The 16,747-nt window shown below is 40.5% G+C and overlaps 1 long non-coding RNA gene across 1 annotated transcript; it reads right to left on the minus strand.

Moving 5' to 3' along the window:
- Window positions 1–2,216: 2,216 nt before the first annotated feature.
- On the minus strand, window positions 2,217–5,331 carry LOC111202686. The gene is made up of 2 exons (XR_002655582.2): window positions 4,490–5,331; window positions 2,217–4,301 (listed from the first exon to the last, which is right to left on the minus strand). It is a non-coding gene; the product is annotated as an uncharacterized LOC111202686 (long non-coding RNA).
- Between the last annotated feature and the right edge of the window lie 11,416 nt (window positions 5,332–16,747).

Raw genomic sequence — 16,747 nt, forward strand, 5'->3', positions numbered from 1 at the left:
TGTGAGGATATATATATATATATATATATATTATGTTCATGCGCTTGGAGACTATAGATATTTGGTCGTTATATGACACTATGTGCGTCAGAATATTCTACCGTTAATGATGAAAGTATAATTGACGTAAAAATCTAATGTGATGAAATTGCAAAAAAGAATAGTCTATCCATGTTGCTAATCTAATCATCTCATTGTATTCTTGTTTATTGCGTCAATCTAATCATTATTTTTCATTGTTTATTATATATAATGGAAATTTTTAATGTTTTCATTTTTAATTTGGCAACGGATTTTTGTTATACACATCAACCATAAATATTAGTATCAACAAAGTGTGAAAACGTACGTATGACTTCCAAATAGGTGTGAAAACGTACGTTATGTTACATGCACTTTACTAAACTCCGTTAAAATGACGACTTATCGAGTCTCATCAATATGTACGCTGAAAACTTTCCTTAAAACTTTTTTAGCAAAAAAAAAAAAAAATTCCTTAAAATTTGAGTGTTTTGTTGAAATGATACATCACTCTCACCTGACCGCAACACAAAGAACTTATTTTCAGCATGAAAAATAAAACAAAAACAGTGGGAAAGTAATAAAAAGAAGCGGATGAAATTCAAAGGTAACTAGGTAAGGTGTTTGACTAATTGAGTACTGCCTTAGTTATTGTGCGTTAAAAACTTGCTTTGTTTGGACGACTGCATTATTATTATTATCGTGTATACACACACAAAAAGTGACAATGTTAACAATGTCTAGGTGCAACATTGATGAGGGTGCCTGCAGCAGTTTCTCCAGTGAGTGCATGTTAATTTTTGTTCTTTTAAGACACATTTCTTAGAACAAAAACTTACGTTCACCGCACCTCTTATCACCAATCAAATTACCATCTAGATAATAATAAAAACATTGTTTTTTAATAAAAAAAATTGTTTTTTAATAAAAAATCTAAAAAAATAATAATAATAATGATGACAATTTTAACGACGTTAACATCGCGCTAAACCCTAAACTCTAAATCATAAACTCTAAACCCTAAATTTAAATCCTAAAACCTAAATCTAAACCCTAAACTCAAACCCTAGATTCTAAATCCTAAACCCAAACCCATGACTCTAAAACCAAACACTATACTCTAAATCCAAACCCTAGATTCTAAACTCAAATAGTAAACCCTATACCCTAAAGGTTTGGGTTAATGTTGATGTTGTTCCTTTAGTTTTTAAGGTTTTGGTTTAGAGTCTAGGGTTTGGGTTTAGGGTTTAGGGTTTAGGGTTTACGGTTTGGGTTTAGGGTCTAGAATTTGGGTTTAGGGATCAGGGTTTAGATATAGGGTTTAGGATTTGTTAATAGTGTTAACGTCATTAAAATTAGTGTCATTTTTTTATTATTTTAAATTTTCTTAAAAAAGTTTAATATTTGTATTATTAATCTATGTGACATTTGATTGGTGATAAGAAATGTGGTAACTTTAAAGGTTTGGAGTGAATCTAAGTTTTGTTCTATTTCTTCTCTTTTCTGCAATCATTTACTTGGTAACAAACACATACCCAAACTGATCCGCATAAGACTTTTCTAAATCTATTATACTAACCGTTGAGTTTGTTAAAAAAACATTCCTTCCATTTTATAATATATGATACTTTAGAAGATTTTATGTGTTTCAAAATATAAGATGTTATGAATTCTAGCAATGTAATGTAGTTGGGCTTTCATGCTGATTCGAATGAATCATTTTTTTCGCGAAGTGAATCTTTGCATGCTAGGCAAGATTATAGGATAGTAAGTTACAAATTATGTTTCGATATGACATGTATTTTCATTACTATGGAATTCATAAATGAAATAGTTAATCGAAAGCTTACCCTGTCGAAATAAAGAATCATGATATATATGTTTGGAATAGATTCCCTTTTGAAAGTATTGAAAAAGAAATATATTGTTGAATCAATTATACTTTAACAGACATTTTAGTGAATGGTGAATCAGTTTTAATTTATAAACCACATCGTGGTGGTCTAGTGGTATCCAGTAGAAGAGGATTTGCTCTATTGATTCGATCATGGATCGACTTCCCTCTAGCTCGAGATTATTAGCCTCGCATATGGTCACTGGTGGATTTACATGAGGGAATTGCCAGCTCTTTTGGATCGCATACGGAGGTGTTATTTGCGGCTAGTCAGGCCCCGTATGGTGTCTGGATACACGGATCATCAAAAAACAAAATTATATTTTTAATGATAATTTTTACAGAAATTAATTGTACTAGTCTTTATGATTTATGCATAACATCTTACATGATAAAACATCTATACTATAAAGTTGAGTTTTTTCTTTACATAGGGGCAAAAGAGGACATGTGGTATCTGAAAAATTAAAAGCTAATTCTATTTCTGGTCGTCACTTTCCTTGGCTCCAAATTTAGCTGTCGATTTAATTTGTATGGGTTTCTATTGAAACCAAAAATGGCCATATGTCTTTAGATAATCTACACTACAGATTCCGCCACTCTCATCAACACTTAGCATCGTCGCTGTTCTTCGTCTGTTTAGCTCACCGGCGAAAGAAATTCTTGAGCCGTATCGGACTCAGGCTGAGTCCAAGTGTCGTATTAACGCAAGCATTTACTATAGCTCTCCACTCCTACCACGACTTATCATTGAACACATCTCACATTAATTCCTTGATGTGGATCTCCTACTATGAAAAGGTATATTATATCATGTGAACTTCGTCAGTTCGAGCTTCTCAATCCTAAGCTTTCTAAAAATGTAACGACCCATTATTCGGTCCGATTAATTTGACCCAGCAAGACACATGCCCATCGCAGAAAACCCTAGATAATTTTCTATTTAAACAGTGGTAGGCTTAATAGTTTATTTAGAAAAGTCTAAAGTGTCGAAACTCTGCAGAGATTGAACGGAAAAACGGTTAATTCATGCCTGCACCAATAGTTCTTGGAAGATTCATACCTATACTTTATTATCGTGCTAAAACAAGCCTTCATTCCTAAGCAATTTGAAATACGTACCTGAAGAACAATGTCAATGGCTAATTCATGCTTTGACCTAAACGATGTCTAACTCTCCGTTAACGGATCTGAGTCATCATCGTTCTGTCCAAAAATTGAAACGGACCTGTTAAAAAAATCTGACGTCGTTCTCTCTTTTCTTTTATTTTTGAAAAAGGGCTTCGTCATTATCTTTTTTCCTGCAATTATCTTCTTCTTTTCTTCTTACTTCATCTCTTCTCTCTGGTCTCTGCAATTCTCTTCTTTTTCTCTGCACTTCTTTTCTTTTTCTCTGCAATTTCTATTTTTCTCTGCAATTCTTTTCTTTTTCTCTGCAATTATCTTCTTTGTTGATTTATATAGGTCACTTTGATGAGTTTAAAAGCATAAAGAATCATGTTCTACCAAAAAAAAAAAGCAAAAAGAATCATATAAAAGTAAGAATAACCGAAACCTTTTCAGATAACATACTAAGAGTATCAAAGAACACCAACGAGTACGTAAAGGAACAAAACATAACTACTTCAGCAGCAAAACATAGATGTTTTAAGAAACAAGGAAATAACACAAAAGCAATACATTAGTACAAGTTTCTGGTCTTCTAAACATCAAAGCTTCGTACACGTCAACATCATACAACTTCAAAGCTTTCAAATTTGCTTCATAATCAGCTTCATTATGGCTCTCTACCACACTCCAAAACAGCTTCTTCATTTCAGGTTTGTTGGGATACAGCTTCCTCAAGTTCCCCTAGATATGCCTAGCACACAATCGGTAATCTACAGGGGGTAACACTTCATCAACGGCTATAAGTAATCCCTAATGCCAAGCAATAAAGCTATTAGAAACCAGCAAAAAAATTCTTCATAGGATTTCACCTTCATCTACTTCAACTCCACACTTTGCCTCAAATTTCACTCCTTCCCATCTAGTGAGCTGGATATTCCACCCGCCTTTCAAAGCATACTCTAATACCGTTTCTCTGAACTCTTTCACACTCTCAAGGACTTGCCTCTCTTCCACCTATCATAAGGCATTGGTTGTTGATCTTCTTCAGAGTCAGAACATGGTGGTGTATCCCTATAATTTTTATTCTCTTCATCATCACCAAACACACCCACCACTGCTTCCACTCTTCCATCTTCTTTGCACTCATTCTCACCATCACTCAGACCTCCTTCACACTAGCTCATTCTGACCTCCGTCTGTATCACCAGCACCGTATACAACACCATCATTTTGACCACCATGACTATGATCTTTATTCATTGCCTCATCTATGTCACTGAAATTCAACAAAGTTTTCAACGTATTAATCATCGACTCACAACAAAAACCCCCGAAATTCGAATTAGATAAGACCGACTTCAATGATTAACTAAGAAAATCCTAAAATTCGAATTGTTACTGAAACTAAATTGAAGAACTCACTTTTTTAAGAACCCTAAACACCGATGAACTCAGATTACTTACCTCATGTTTTGATTGGAAATGAAGGACCCAATCTTATGTTTCACCACAAACCAAGCACTTGATTTTGTAGAGACCAGAGAGAAGAGATGAACTAAGAGGAAGAATAGTCGAAACGAAGAAGAAGAGAATTTGCAGAAAAAGAAAGAACGAAGTCGGACCCTTTTTTTTAACATGACCAATTTCAATTTTTGGACAGAACGGTAATGACTCTGCAGTTGACTCAGATCCGTTAATGGGGATTTAGACACCGTTTAGTCAAAGCATGAATTAACCATTGACTCTGTTCTTCAGGTACGTATTTCAAATTGTTTAGGAGTATAGGTTTGTTTTAGCACGCTGATAAAGTATAGGTATGAATCTTCCAAAAACTATTGGTGCAAGCATGAATTAGCCTTTTTCCCGAGATTGAGCCGTCGAGTAGATCTGAGATCGGCCAGCCCCAGCCACCGTCGTATACGCCGAGATCGGACATCTCACCACCGTTAACAGCTGAAGGTAACCACACAAAACTGCCATGGCTTTGGGTTATGTTTTTCCGTTGATAAATCGATAATATCTTTCAAACAGTTTGGTTTCTCGCGATTTTAAGGACATCACTGCGTTCCTGACGTCGAGACGAATCCGGTGGTAGAACCTCAGCCAACGAGAAGCCCAGACGCACCGTCACGCGCCACTCGAAGATCCGCGCGTGAATCTCACTCGCCACCGCAGCATGCCGGGGCCGACACGCGTGTTGTCCATGCACCACCGTCTTCGACGGACGTTCGCCGGAGCCACCGCAGCCGGCCACCGTCCGTCCGCTGCCGGGAAGCCACCGCCGCATCGCCGCCGTTGATTTTTCGGTAAGCAGCCTCTGTCGTTGGCCGCCGCCGGCGACTGGTTTACGGCGACTCGCCGGTCGACTCGCCGGTAACTCGGTGACTCGCCGGTCGACTCGCCGGTAACTCGGTGACTCGGCCGAGTCGACTCAGCGAGTCATGCCGGTTTGGTTAATCAATTGATTTTGTTATTGATTAAACCGATCGGTTATTGGGAATTGTTTTGGTTTGGATTAAACCGAATTGAAATCGATTTTAATCTGGTCCAATTGAAATCGAATCCGGTTAAGGAAACCCGACAGTTCAATTTGATTTTAATTTGGTCAAGGGTTGACCGGCTTGGGTCAGAGTTGATCGGGTTGAATTTTGACCAGCGGGTTGACTTTTTGACCAGACTGCCAGTTATCCGTTTTGGACTGTTCCAAAGGCGTTCTGACTCGATTTTTCGCCCTGATTACATATTTGGAGTTTGTTTGAGCAGCTGGAGTCCATATCTATCACTTTTCCACATTGCTAAGGTGAGAGTCTATTCCGTAAATCCCGTACCAGTGTAGAATTCTCCCTATGCTAGTTTAGATTTCAAATCATGATCCATCTGTTTGAATTGAGTCTATTTGAGTCTTGATTGTTAGTTAGGTTATTCATTGTAAACTGGAACTAGGGGTCTAGAGGATTCAACCGTTGATTTGATTGTGTGATGTTAAGAGATGCGATATATATATATATATATATTTATATATGTATGTATACATAGTTATGAGTAGGGACTATGTGCGAGGGTGGGGGGTCTAGAGATGTCTGGACTAGCGACGCAGCTTTGGCGGGCGGGGGCTCAGAGACGTCTGGGCTAGCGACGCAGATTGTGTGGGGCGTGGGTGCAGAGACTTTTGCATTCGACGCAACTTTGGTGGGCGGGGGTATAGAGACAGACTGTGCTAGCGACGCAACGTATGTATATATATCCGTATGAGGAGATGCGGGGTGTATGGATTAGCTATATGCTATCATCGCATTGTTTGTGTAATGCTTTAGGCGTCTTGTTTGTTCATGTTAGAGCTAAACTTCCATAGTGAGAGTTTTATTTACTCAAGTCAGTGGTTTGCGTATTTAGTATCCCATACCTCACGGAGTAACTCCCATGTTACTCACCCCTCCTATTCCTTCCCCTTTCAGGTGAGACTGACGAGCATGAGTGATTGCTATCGGACTGGTGCTTTGGGAGTTTTATTTCCTCTCTTTTTCAGACTTGCGGTTTTTATGCTTTTCTCGTTATTTTCGGGATTTATTATGTTATTTGGATTGATGGCCATTTATTGGATTTACGACTTTGGAGTTGACTTTTGATAAGTAATAAATGGAGATTTCAGACTTTTTATTTATTTAAGTTATTTCGGAAAATCCGGGTGTTACAATTTTGGTATCAAAGCGGGTTCCGTCCGGCTCCGACCCGGGATGGTGATTTGTGGGGACTCGATTTTTAATCGGTTTTAGACGATTTTTAAAATATTTCTGGGGATTTAGGAATTTTTCAATAAAAGTAAATAACACCTTTCTGTTTCGTATTATGTCTTGAATAGTTGGTGTTTGGTTTCAACAGAAGTTAATTGAGTTGGTCTATCTTTCAGATGCCGCCGCGTAGGAGAATTGTTCGCACTCAGGCCGCTAGTGTTGCCCGAGAGGGTGGAGACGAACTTGTGCCGCCACCAGTTCCACCGATTGATCAGGATGCCCTTAGTCAGATGGTTCAGGATGCTGCCAGACAGGCCGCACAAAAGGCAGTTCAGCAAGCTGTCCAGGAGGCTGCTAGAGTAGCGGCACAGGATGTGGTTAAGCAGATGGCTGCAGCTCAGCAAGGTCAGCAGGTTCCGCCAGTGCAGGCTCAGGGGCATCATCATCCCCCTATTCAGCCGGTTCCACCAGTTCAGGTTCAGGGACACCAGCAACCCCCTATCCAGCATGTTCCAGGGGTTTTTCAGGCTCCACCACCACCACCACCTTTCCTTCCAGGGCAAGTTCCCGAGGTTGATGAGACGCTTATGCGGGTGAGACAGATGAAAACTATAGATTTGGAGATTTTTGGGGGAACAGTAGACCCTGTAGTGGCCTATATTTGGACGCATAGGCTGGCTACGTGTCTGTAGACTATCAATTGTCTGTTGCGCCTTTGCCTTAACATCGCAGAGTTGTATATGCATGGGGATGCATTAGTATGGTGGGATGGAGTGCAATCGTGTGTGATGGCGACATGACTTATGAGGATTTCCTCATTGCGTTCTACAAGAAGTACTTTCCCAGAGAAGCGTTGCACCAGAAGAAGAATGCTTTTGAGCATCTAAGGCAAGGTACTAGGAGTGTCAGGGAGTACGAGCGGGAGTTTTGCCAACTCCGCTTGTTTGCTGGTAATAATTTTGATGCAGAGGAATTGATCAGGAGGTTTTTAGATGGTATGCGAGTCGATCTCCGCGGCAGGTGCAGTATGGTTACTTATACCTGTTTGGAGGATCTGGTAGAGAAGGCTGCTGTGCAGGAGGTATGTATTGCAGAGGAGCAGAAGTACTCTAAGGCTCCACCTAGGACTGGAAGAACTACAGAGCCACATAAGAGGACTTGGGACCAGTCGAACGTCCAGTGCTACTATTGTGGAAAGATGGGGCATTTGAGTAGGAATTGTCGGAGTAAGCCAATGGGTACACGGGCAGGACCATCATCACCAGCAACACAGACAGCACCAATAGCATATGGAGCGCAGCAGCACCCACAGCTGCAGCATACGCACCAGGAGCTTGCTTTACTTGTGGCCAGTTTGGCCATATCTCTAGGTTCTGTCCGACCAAGGGGCCTGGGGCCAAGCGTCAAAACATCACTCCGCGTGTTTAAGCTCTAGGAGAGGCCAATGGAGCTGAGCCGATAGTCGGTATGTATCTTTATCATGCTCGTATGTTTTTGAGTATTTGTGTTTTGGTGGTTATCATGTGTAGTTAGAAAAGAAAATTGTGTGTAGGATCGGTTTCTGTTGGAGGTGAGGCAGCTCACACTCTATTCGACACATGAGCTTCTCACAGCTTAGTGAGTTCGCGTTTGGCTAAGTCTTGGCCTTTTTGAGGTGTCTTTGAGCCGAAGGTTAAGCAGATTCTGACAGCCGGTACTGAGAGATTGGGAACCACTGGCGTTCACCGAGATGTACCAGTCCTACTGGGAGGAGTCAATTTCATAGGAGACCTAGCAGAGATGGAGTTGGATTACTACGATGTCATACTTGGGATGGATTGGTTGTCACGGCATCGAGTGGTGCTAGATTGCATGCAAGCGAAAGTTAATATTCCTAAAGGAGATGGAAAGATCACATTCCAGTGCCTCCAGGCTTACCAGGGAATTTATGTTATTTCCATGTTGCATGCTGAGGACTTATTGGAGAGAGGTGCAGAGGGATTTCTGGCGACTATTTTGGTGGTTAAGGATGATGGACATCCTGAGCTGCATGATATTCCAGTGGTTACAGAATTTCTGGATGTATTTGAAGCCTTAAAGGGGCCACCACCAGCCAGAGGAGATGTTCTCACTATTGAGTTGGAACCAGGGACCACCGGTTTTGCGGGCTCCATACCGTTTAACACCAGTAGAAATGGCTGAAATGAAAATGCAGTTGGAGGAGTTATTGAGTAAGGGTTTCATCAGACCTAGTACTTCACCGTGGGGAGCGCCGGTATTGTTTGTGAAGAAGAAAGATGGGAGTTTTAGACTTTGTATCGACTACAGAGGTTTGAAGAAGGTGATTATCAAGAATAAGTATCCGCTTCCCCGTATCGATGAGTTATTGGATCAGTTGCAGGGAGCTACATGGTTTTTAAAAATTGACTTGGCATTGTGTTACCACCAGATTGCGATAGCTGATGAGGATGCGCGGAAGACAGTTTTCCGTACACGTTATGTACATTATGAGTTTGTGGTGATGCCATTTGGGTTCACGAATGCACCTGCAGCGTTCATGAAACTTATGAATGATGTGTTTCGCGAGCATTTGGATAAGTGTGTGATTGTTTTCATCGACGAATCTTGATCTCTTCTCGGAGAAGAGAGGAGCATGCAGAGCATCTGCGGATTGTGTTGGATAAGCTCAGGGAGCATCAGCTGTTTGCTAAGCTGAGTAAGTGTAGCTTCTGGCAAAGGAAGATTGAATTTTTGGGTCACGTGATTTGAGAGGCAGGAGTTGTAGTAGATCTGGAGAAGATTACGAAAATATCAGAGTTTCCTACACCTAAGAGCGCTACCGAGATTCGTAGTTTTCTGGGTTTAGCAGGATACTACAGAAAGTTTGTGAAATATTTTGCCAGTATTGCGAAACCGATGATGCGGTTAATAGGAAAAGACACCAAGTTTGATTGGACAGATGCTTGTATGGAGAGTTTTACTGAGCTGAAACGAAAGTTGACAGATACACCAATGTTGGTACTACCGAGACCGGGGGTACCTTATGAAGTTTATACAGATGCGTTAGGTACTGGTTTGGGTTGTGTATTCATACAGGATGGTCATATTATTGCTTATCCATAACGTCAGATGAGGCCTCACGAGGTCAACTATCCTACTGATGATTTGGAGTTAGCAGCAGTTGTTTTTGCGCTAAAGATTTGGAGGTCATATTTGTATGGAGAGAAAGTTCAGATCCTCACAGACCACAAGGGTCTAAAGTACATCTTTACTCAGGTGGACCTAAATCTAACACAGCGCAGATGGATGGAGTTATTAGCAAAATACAACTTAGATATTACGTATCATCCAGATAAGGCCAATCAGGTGGCATATGCCTTTAGTAGACGCAAGAACGATGTTTCAGGAACCAAGGAGGTTTAGGAGCTGACTGGGACACTTGCTAGTCTCAGATTGTGTGCAGTTACAGCAGAGGGAGAGACTGCTGGTATTGAAGCATTGGAGTAGGCATATTTATTATGGAGGATACGCAGCGCTCAGGATAGTGATGATGCTTTGGTTAAGCAGATTGAGATCGAGAGTATTGGGTATCATACAGCTTTGAGCGGGATGTACATGTAACAGAACCGAGTCTGTGTGCTAGATGATAAGATGTTAAGGAAGTAGATTTTACAACAAGCATATAATTCACGTTTTTCGATCCACCCAGGAAATACCAAGATGTACAGAGATTTGAAGCGCTACTACCACTGGCCTGGTATGAAGAAAGATGTGGCTACATTTGTATCGCAGTGTCTGACATTGTCAGACATGTCAGATGGTTAAAGCTGAGCATCAGGTGCCTAGCGGGTTATTGCAGAACCTTCCGCTGCCATAGTGGAAATGGGACATGGTGACTATGGATTTTGTGACTGGATTTCCGATAACCTTTGGTGGGAGGAATGCTATTTTGGTAATCGTGGATAGACTTACCAAATCTTCTCATTTCAAAGCGATCAAGAAAACAGACGGAGCTGATCAGTTGGCGCAGATTTACCTTAGAGATATTTTGAGGTAGCATGGAGTTCCTGTCAGTATTGTATCAGATCGGGATACCAAGTTCACATCTACATTTTGGAGAGCATTTCAGAAGGCGCTTGGGACAAAAGTTCATATGAGTACAGCCTATCATCCGCAGATGGATGGACAGTCATACAGGACTATTCAGACATTAGAGGATATGCTTAGGGCTTGCATCCTGGATTGGGTAAGAAGTTGGGGAAAGTATTTACCTCTAGCAGAGTTTGCCTACAACAATAACTATAATTCGAGTATTGAGATGGCACCGTATGAGGCGCTTTATGGTAGGCCTTGTCGTACACCACTTTGTTGGACAGAAGTGAGAGAGCGGTGAGACTTAGAACCAGCAATGGTTCAGGAGACAGTAGAGCACATAGAGATGCTTAAGACTCGGCTTAAGGAAACCTATGACCGCCAGAAGAGCTATGCCGATAAGCGCCGTAAGGACTTGGAGTTTCAGGTAGGAGACTTAGTAAACCTGAAAATGAGGACATTCCAAGGAGGATCTAAGACTCGGAAGCTAAAGAAGCTTAAACAGAGATATATGGGACCATAACCTATTGTGGAGCGGATTGGAGCAGTGGCTTACAAATTGCGGTTATCAGCAGAGTTGTCGGAATTCCACGATGTGTTCGATGTGTCAGTTTTGAGGAAAGTTGTGAGAGAGCCAGAGCTCATTTTGCAGCAGCCACCCAGTGATCTTGAAAAACATTTGTCTGCACCTTGTCAGCCAGTTGAGATTATAGATCGACAAGTGAAAGGTGTTCAGGGGATGATGACAAATTTGGTTAAAGTTCATTGGGAGAGAGGCGAGATTCAGGAGGAAACCTGGGAGGCCGAGACTCAGATGAGGATTGATTATCCAGAGCTTTTTCAGGACGGTATTTGACAGTCGGTTCATGAGCCGAATTCAGGGACGAATTCTTCATTACTGGGGGAGAATTGTGACGATCCATTATTCGTTCCGATTAATTTGGCCCAGCAAGACACATGCCCATTGCAGGAAACCCTAGTTGAATTTCTATTTAAACAGTGTTAGGCTTAATAGTTTATTCAGAAAAGTCTAAAGCGTCGAAACTCTGCAGAGATTAAGCCATCGAGCAGATCTGAGATCGACCAGCCCCAGCCACCGTCACAGCCACCGTCACATACGCCGAGATCGGACATCTCACCACCGTTAACCGCCGAAGGTAACCACACAAAACCGCCATGGCTTTGGGTTATGTTTTTCCGTTGATAAATCAATCATATCTCTCAAACCGTTTGGTTTCTTGTGATTTCAAGGACATCACTGTGTTCCTGACGTCGAGATGAATCCGGTGGTAGAAACTCAGCCGACAAGAAGCCCGGATGCACCGTCACGCGCCGCTCAAAGATCCGTGCGTGAATCTCACTCGCCACAGCAGCATACCGGGGCCGACGTGCATGTTGTCCACGCGCCACCGTCTCTGCCGGACGTTCGCCGGAGTCACCGCAGACGGGCACCGTCTGTTCACCGCCGGGAAGCCGCCGCCGCCGGTGATTTTCCGGTAAGCCGCCGCCGGCGACCGGTCTCCGGCGACTCGCCGATAACTCGGTGACTCGGCCGATTCGACTCAGCGAGTCAACCCGGTTCGTTTAGTCAATTAATTTTGTTATTGCTTAAACCGATCGGTTATTGGGAATTGGTTTGGTTTGGATTAAACCAATTTGAAATCGATTTTAATCTGGTCCAATTGAAATCGAATCCGGTTAAGGAAAACTGGCAGTTCAATTCGATTTCAATTTGGTCAAGGGTTGACCGGCTTGGGTCAGAGTTGACTGGGTTGACTTTTGACCAACGGGTTGACTTTTTGACCAGATCGCCGGTTATCCGTTTTGGACCGTTCGAAGGGCGTTCTGATTTGATTTTTCGCCCTGATTTCAGATTTGGAGTTTGTTTAAGCATCTGGAGTTCATAGCTATCACTTTTCCACATTGCTAAGGTGAGGGTCTATTCCATAAATCTTGTACCAGTGTAGAATTCTCCCTATGCTAGTTTAGATTTCGAATCATGATCCATCTGTTTGAATTGAGACTGTTTGAGTCTTGATTGTTAGTTAGTTTATTCGTTTTAAAATGGAACTAGGGGTCTAGAGGATTCAACCGTTGATTTGATTGTGTGATGTTAAGAGATGCGATATATATATATATGTATGTATACATAGTTATGAGTAGGGACTATGTGCGAGGACGGGGGTCCAGAGATGTCTGGACTAGCGACACAACTTTGGTGGGCGGGGGCTCAAAGACGTCTAGGCTAGCAACGCAAATTGTGTGGGGCGTGGGTGCAGAGACGTTTGCATTCAACGCAACTTTGGTGGGCGGGGGTACAGAGACATATTGTACTAGCGACGCAGCGTATGTATATATATCCGTATGAGGAGATGCGGAGTGTATGGACTAGCTATATGATATCATCACATTGTTTGTGTGATACTTTAGGCGTCTTGTTTGTTCATGTTAGAGCTAAACTTCCATAGTGGGAGTTCTATTTACTCAAGTCAGTGGTTTGCGTGTTTAGCATCTCATACCTCACGGAGTAACTCCCCTATTACTCATTCCTCCTATTCCTTTCACTTTTAGGTGAGACTGACGAGCAGGAGTGATTGCTATCGGACTGGTGCTTTGGAAGTTTTATTTCCTTTCTTTGTTAGACTTGCGGTTTTTATACTTTTATCGATATTTTCGGGATTTATTATGTTATTTGGTTTTATGTCTATTTACTGGATTTACGATTTTGGAGTTGACTTTTGAGAAGTAATAACTGGAGATTTCAGACTTTTTATTTATTTAAGTTATTTCGGAAAATCCGGGTGTTACAAAAAATTTCAGCACAAAAATGGCGAACTTCAACAATATGTATGCAAACGTCAGACTCGGGAGCTATATGTATGGATGCTAAACCAAATCCATCGGTGTCACCAAAGTACTGCCAACTGCCTATTCTCAAGGATAGCCAGCATAAGCTCTACAAGGTATACTTTTTAATTATTATTTTTATTTGCGTTTGAAGTCCGCAAAAGGTTCTACGAACCAGTTAATCACATATTATAGGTTGTTTAAGATGTTGCAATGAGCATGTTGAACAAAAGGTTCTAAGGAACTATGTTGCAGTTTTTGAATTCTCAGTAAAATGCATCTACCTAACATTTAATATCCAATGTTTGGAAAGGGAGAGGGTGTGAGGCTGATATATGTGTATGATTTTCTTAATAATTATAATATCACATGTTGCTTTCTTGGTTTGCAGACAAATAAGCTCTCGAGCTTGAGAAACTAACCGATGAGGAGATCATAAATGGTCCTTCACCACTATCTCTTGCTTGACAGGCAAGGAAATGAAAAGGGCACCGCAAAAACTTCAAATCCCTTGGTCAAAGGCTTTGTGCATGATAACGATGATGAAGTCATGAAAATCACAAAGGTCTTGAAGAATAAAAGGGGAGGTAACCCTCTATTCCGCGAAATTTATATGTCGCGGTTGGATCAACTGGGGATGACCTAAACGCCATGGATGAGCCATTGCCAAGGGCTAACAAGAAGAGTGGTCAGGTCAGTTATCATGATCAAGCCCAGCTTCATGAGCTTCAAGTGTTTGCAGGGGAAGAAACACGTAGAACCCATTACTCCACAATTCTTGGTGCTTACTTTAGTGGTTTCAGAGAGGCCAATAAGCTTCTCAAGCATTAAAGTGTGATTTTTGAGTGTTCGTTTAAGATATGTTTCCAGGACAATGTGTTTAGAGAAGCTTAGTTAGTTTTGTAAGGGTTTTTTAAAAATTTGTTTACTTTCAGTTTGTTTTTTTTCCTTCTGTATTACAAGTTTAAAGCACGAAAGAACAATGAATGGATATTTTAACTAAACAACAAGGAAAGTTAAAAAGAAATCAAGATATAAATATGTAAGAGAGAAGTGGAGAACAGTTGTGAAGGGTGTATTAAGTATGGTAAAAGCAACAGAATGTGTTTAAGATCTATAAGAGAAGGAGTAGTTCATATGAGCAACTCAGATTGGGGAATGTCCCGTGGAGGAGGAATGCACGGTTTTGGCTACATGAGCAACGCAGAGGTAAGAACTAAGACAACATTTGTACATTGATTGAAACAACGTGATGGATGACTAATGAACTGTATTGTTGCGGGAATTGCTTCTAGCTTCAAAACTTGAAACGTCTACATTTAGGGACATGAGATGATTGAGGAGTGAGCTTTAGAGAGAAGTTTATTAGAGTCCCATAATTTCACATTTAAGATTCTTTTTTTTTTGTTTAATATTTGTCCCAATTTGGAGTTTGTTTTTAGAGAAGTTTACACTATTAGATATTTTTTCATGTTGACACACTTTTTCCATGAGGTGTACTTTGTGTCTTACTTTTGATTTTTTTTCTTCCTTTATTGCCCTTCATGTAGACGAGAGAAAATGATAAGTTTTGGTTGGATGATGACTAAACTTAAAACGGCCAAAAGTTAACTTGCTTTGGGTGTATTATTTTGGTAGGTTTATTGAATAGTGGGACTGGGTTAGAACCGTTAGATTAAAAATTTATAAAAGAAATCAGACAGCTATTATTGAAGCAAGTACACATGTACTTGTCTGGTGATTGATGGTGATTAGTACTTTGGTTGGATGATGTGTGGTTAATGTTAGTGTGGATGGAGAACTTGTGGTTGGGGGGAGGGGTGTGACTTTGGGGAAGTGCGCTGTCCATGTGGTCAAGAGTGGTGTGGTCATGCATAATTGTATACAATATCCACATCCTCTGTCACTACCATTTCCATAACCATTTTCATAAGCTTTTCCGCCGCCACTTTCGTAAGCACCATCACCATAAAACTGCCTCCTCCATGACCGCCCCCACCTCGAGCAACACCTCCATATGCATCTTTACCTTGCGTTATCACTTTTGTCAGTTCCATTTCTGTAACCATGACCTCCACCACCATTAGATGATTCTCCAACATCTCCATTACCACTTCCGTCTCTGCCTCAGCAACTGCAATTGGTTGCCAGAGTATAATCAATGGAAAAAAAGAGAGACAAATTATCAGATTAGGGTCTGTAAAAGAGTAAAGTGATTTTCGATCAAAAAAAAGTAAGAAAAAAATTATGTTTTTGGATCTGAGTTTTAAAGCGTAACAAAAACAAAATAAAAAGTAATTTAGTTAACCTGTGGTTTTAGTTGATTTAGTTGGAGGGTACAAGAGACATTTTTTTGAGACAAAGTATTCTACATGGTAGAAGTATGTCTGAGTGTAAATGGTAGAAGTATGTCTGAGTGTAGATGAAAAGTGTAAAAGTATGTCTGAATGTAAATTTTTCTTGTTTTTATTCCTTTTTTCTTTGCTGTAAAATGACAAATACAGACTGAAAGACTGAAACTAGCCCTGGGCATTCAGGTATTCGGTTCGGTTTTGGGTAGGAACCATTCGGTTCTGGGTATATCGAATAAATCATTCTTATACCCAATAGGTACTTATGAGATAACGACATAATATATAAGAATCATCATAACTATTTTTCAAAAAAAATATATAAGATTTTTAATATAAAATTTGTTTTATTATATAATAGAATATATATAAAAATTCATTAAGAGTAACATAGACTTTAGCCACTCTAATTTTAACGTGAGAGCTCCGCTGCGAAAAATTACTTCGCAAATAATAGTATAGATTGGGATTAGCGTTGACTTCTAAAAACTAGGCATAAATTTCAAATTTTTGATTACCTAAGGTATGTTTTGGCATGCAATAAGAGTTGGGGTATGTATATTTTATCGACTCCTAGTTCAGGTGTGAATTTCAAATTTTGATTAGTGAATGTATGTTTTGACATGCAGTAAAAGTTAGGGTATGTATTTTCTCAGTGACCCCTAGTTCGGGCATGAATAAGCCATTTTCCCGAGTGTAAATGGTAGAAGTATGTCTGAGTG

Source organism: Brassica napus, chromosome C2 (genome assembly GCF_020379485.1).
Source record: "Brassica napus cultivar Da-Ae chromosome C2, Da-Ae, whole genome shotgun sequence".
In the NCBI taxonomy this organism is placed as follows: Eukaryota; Viridiplantae; Streptophyta; class Magnoliopsida; order Brassicales; family Brassicaceae; genus Brassica; species Brassica napus.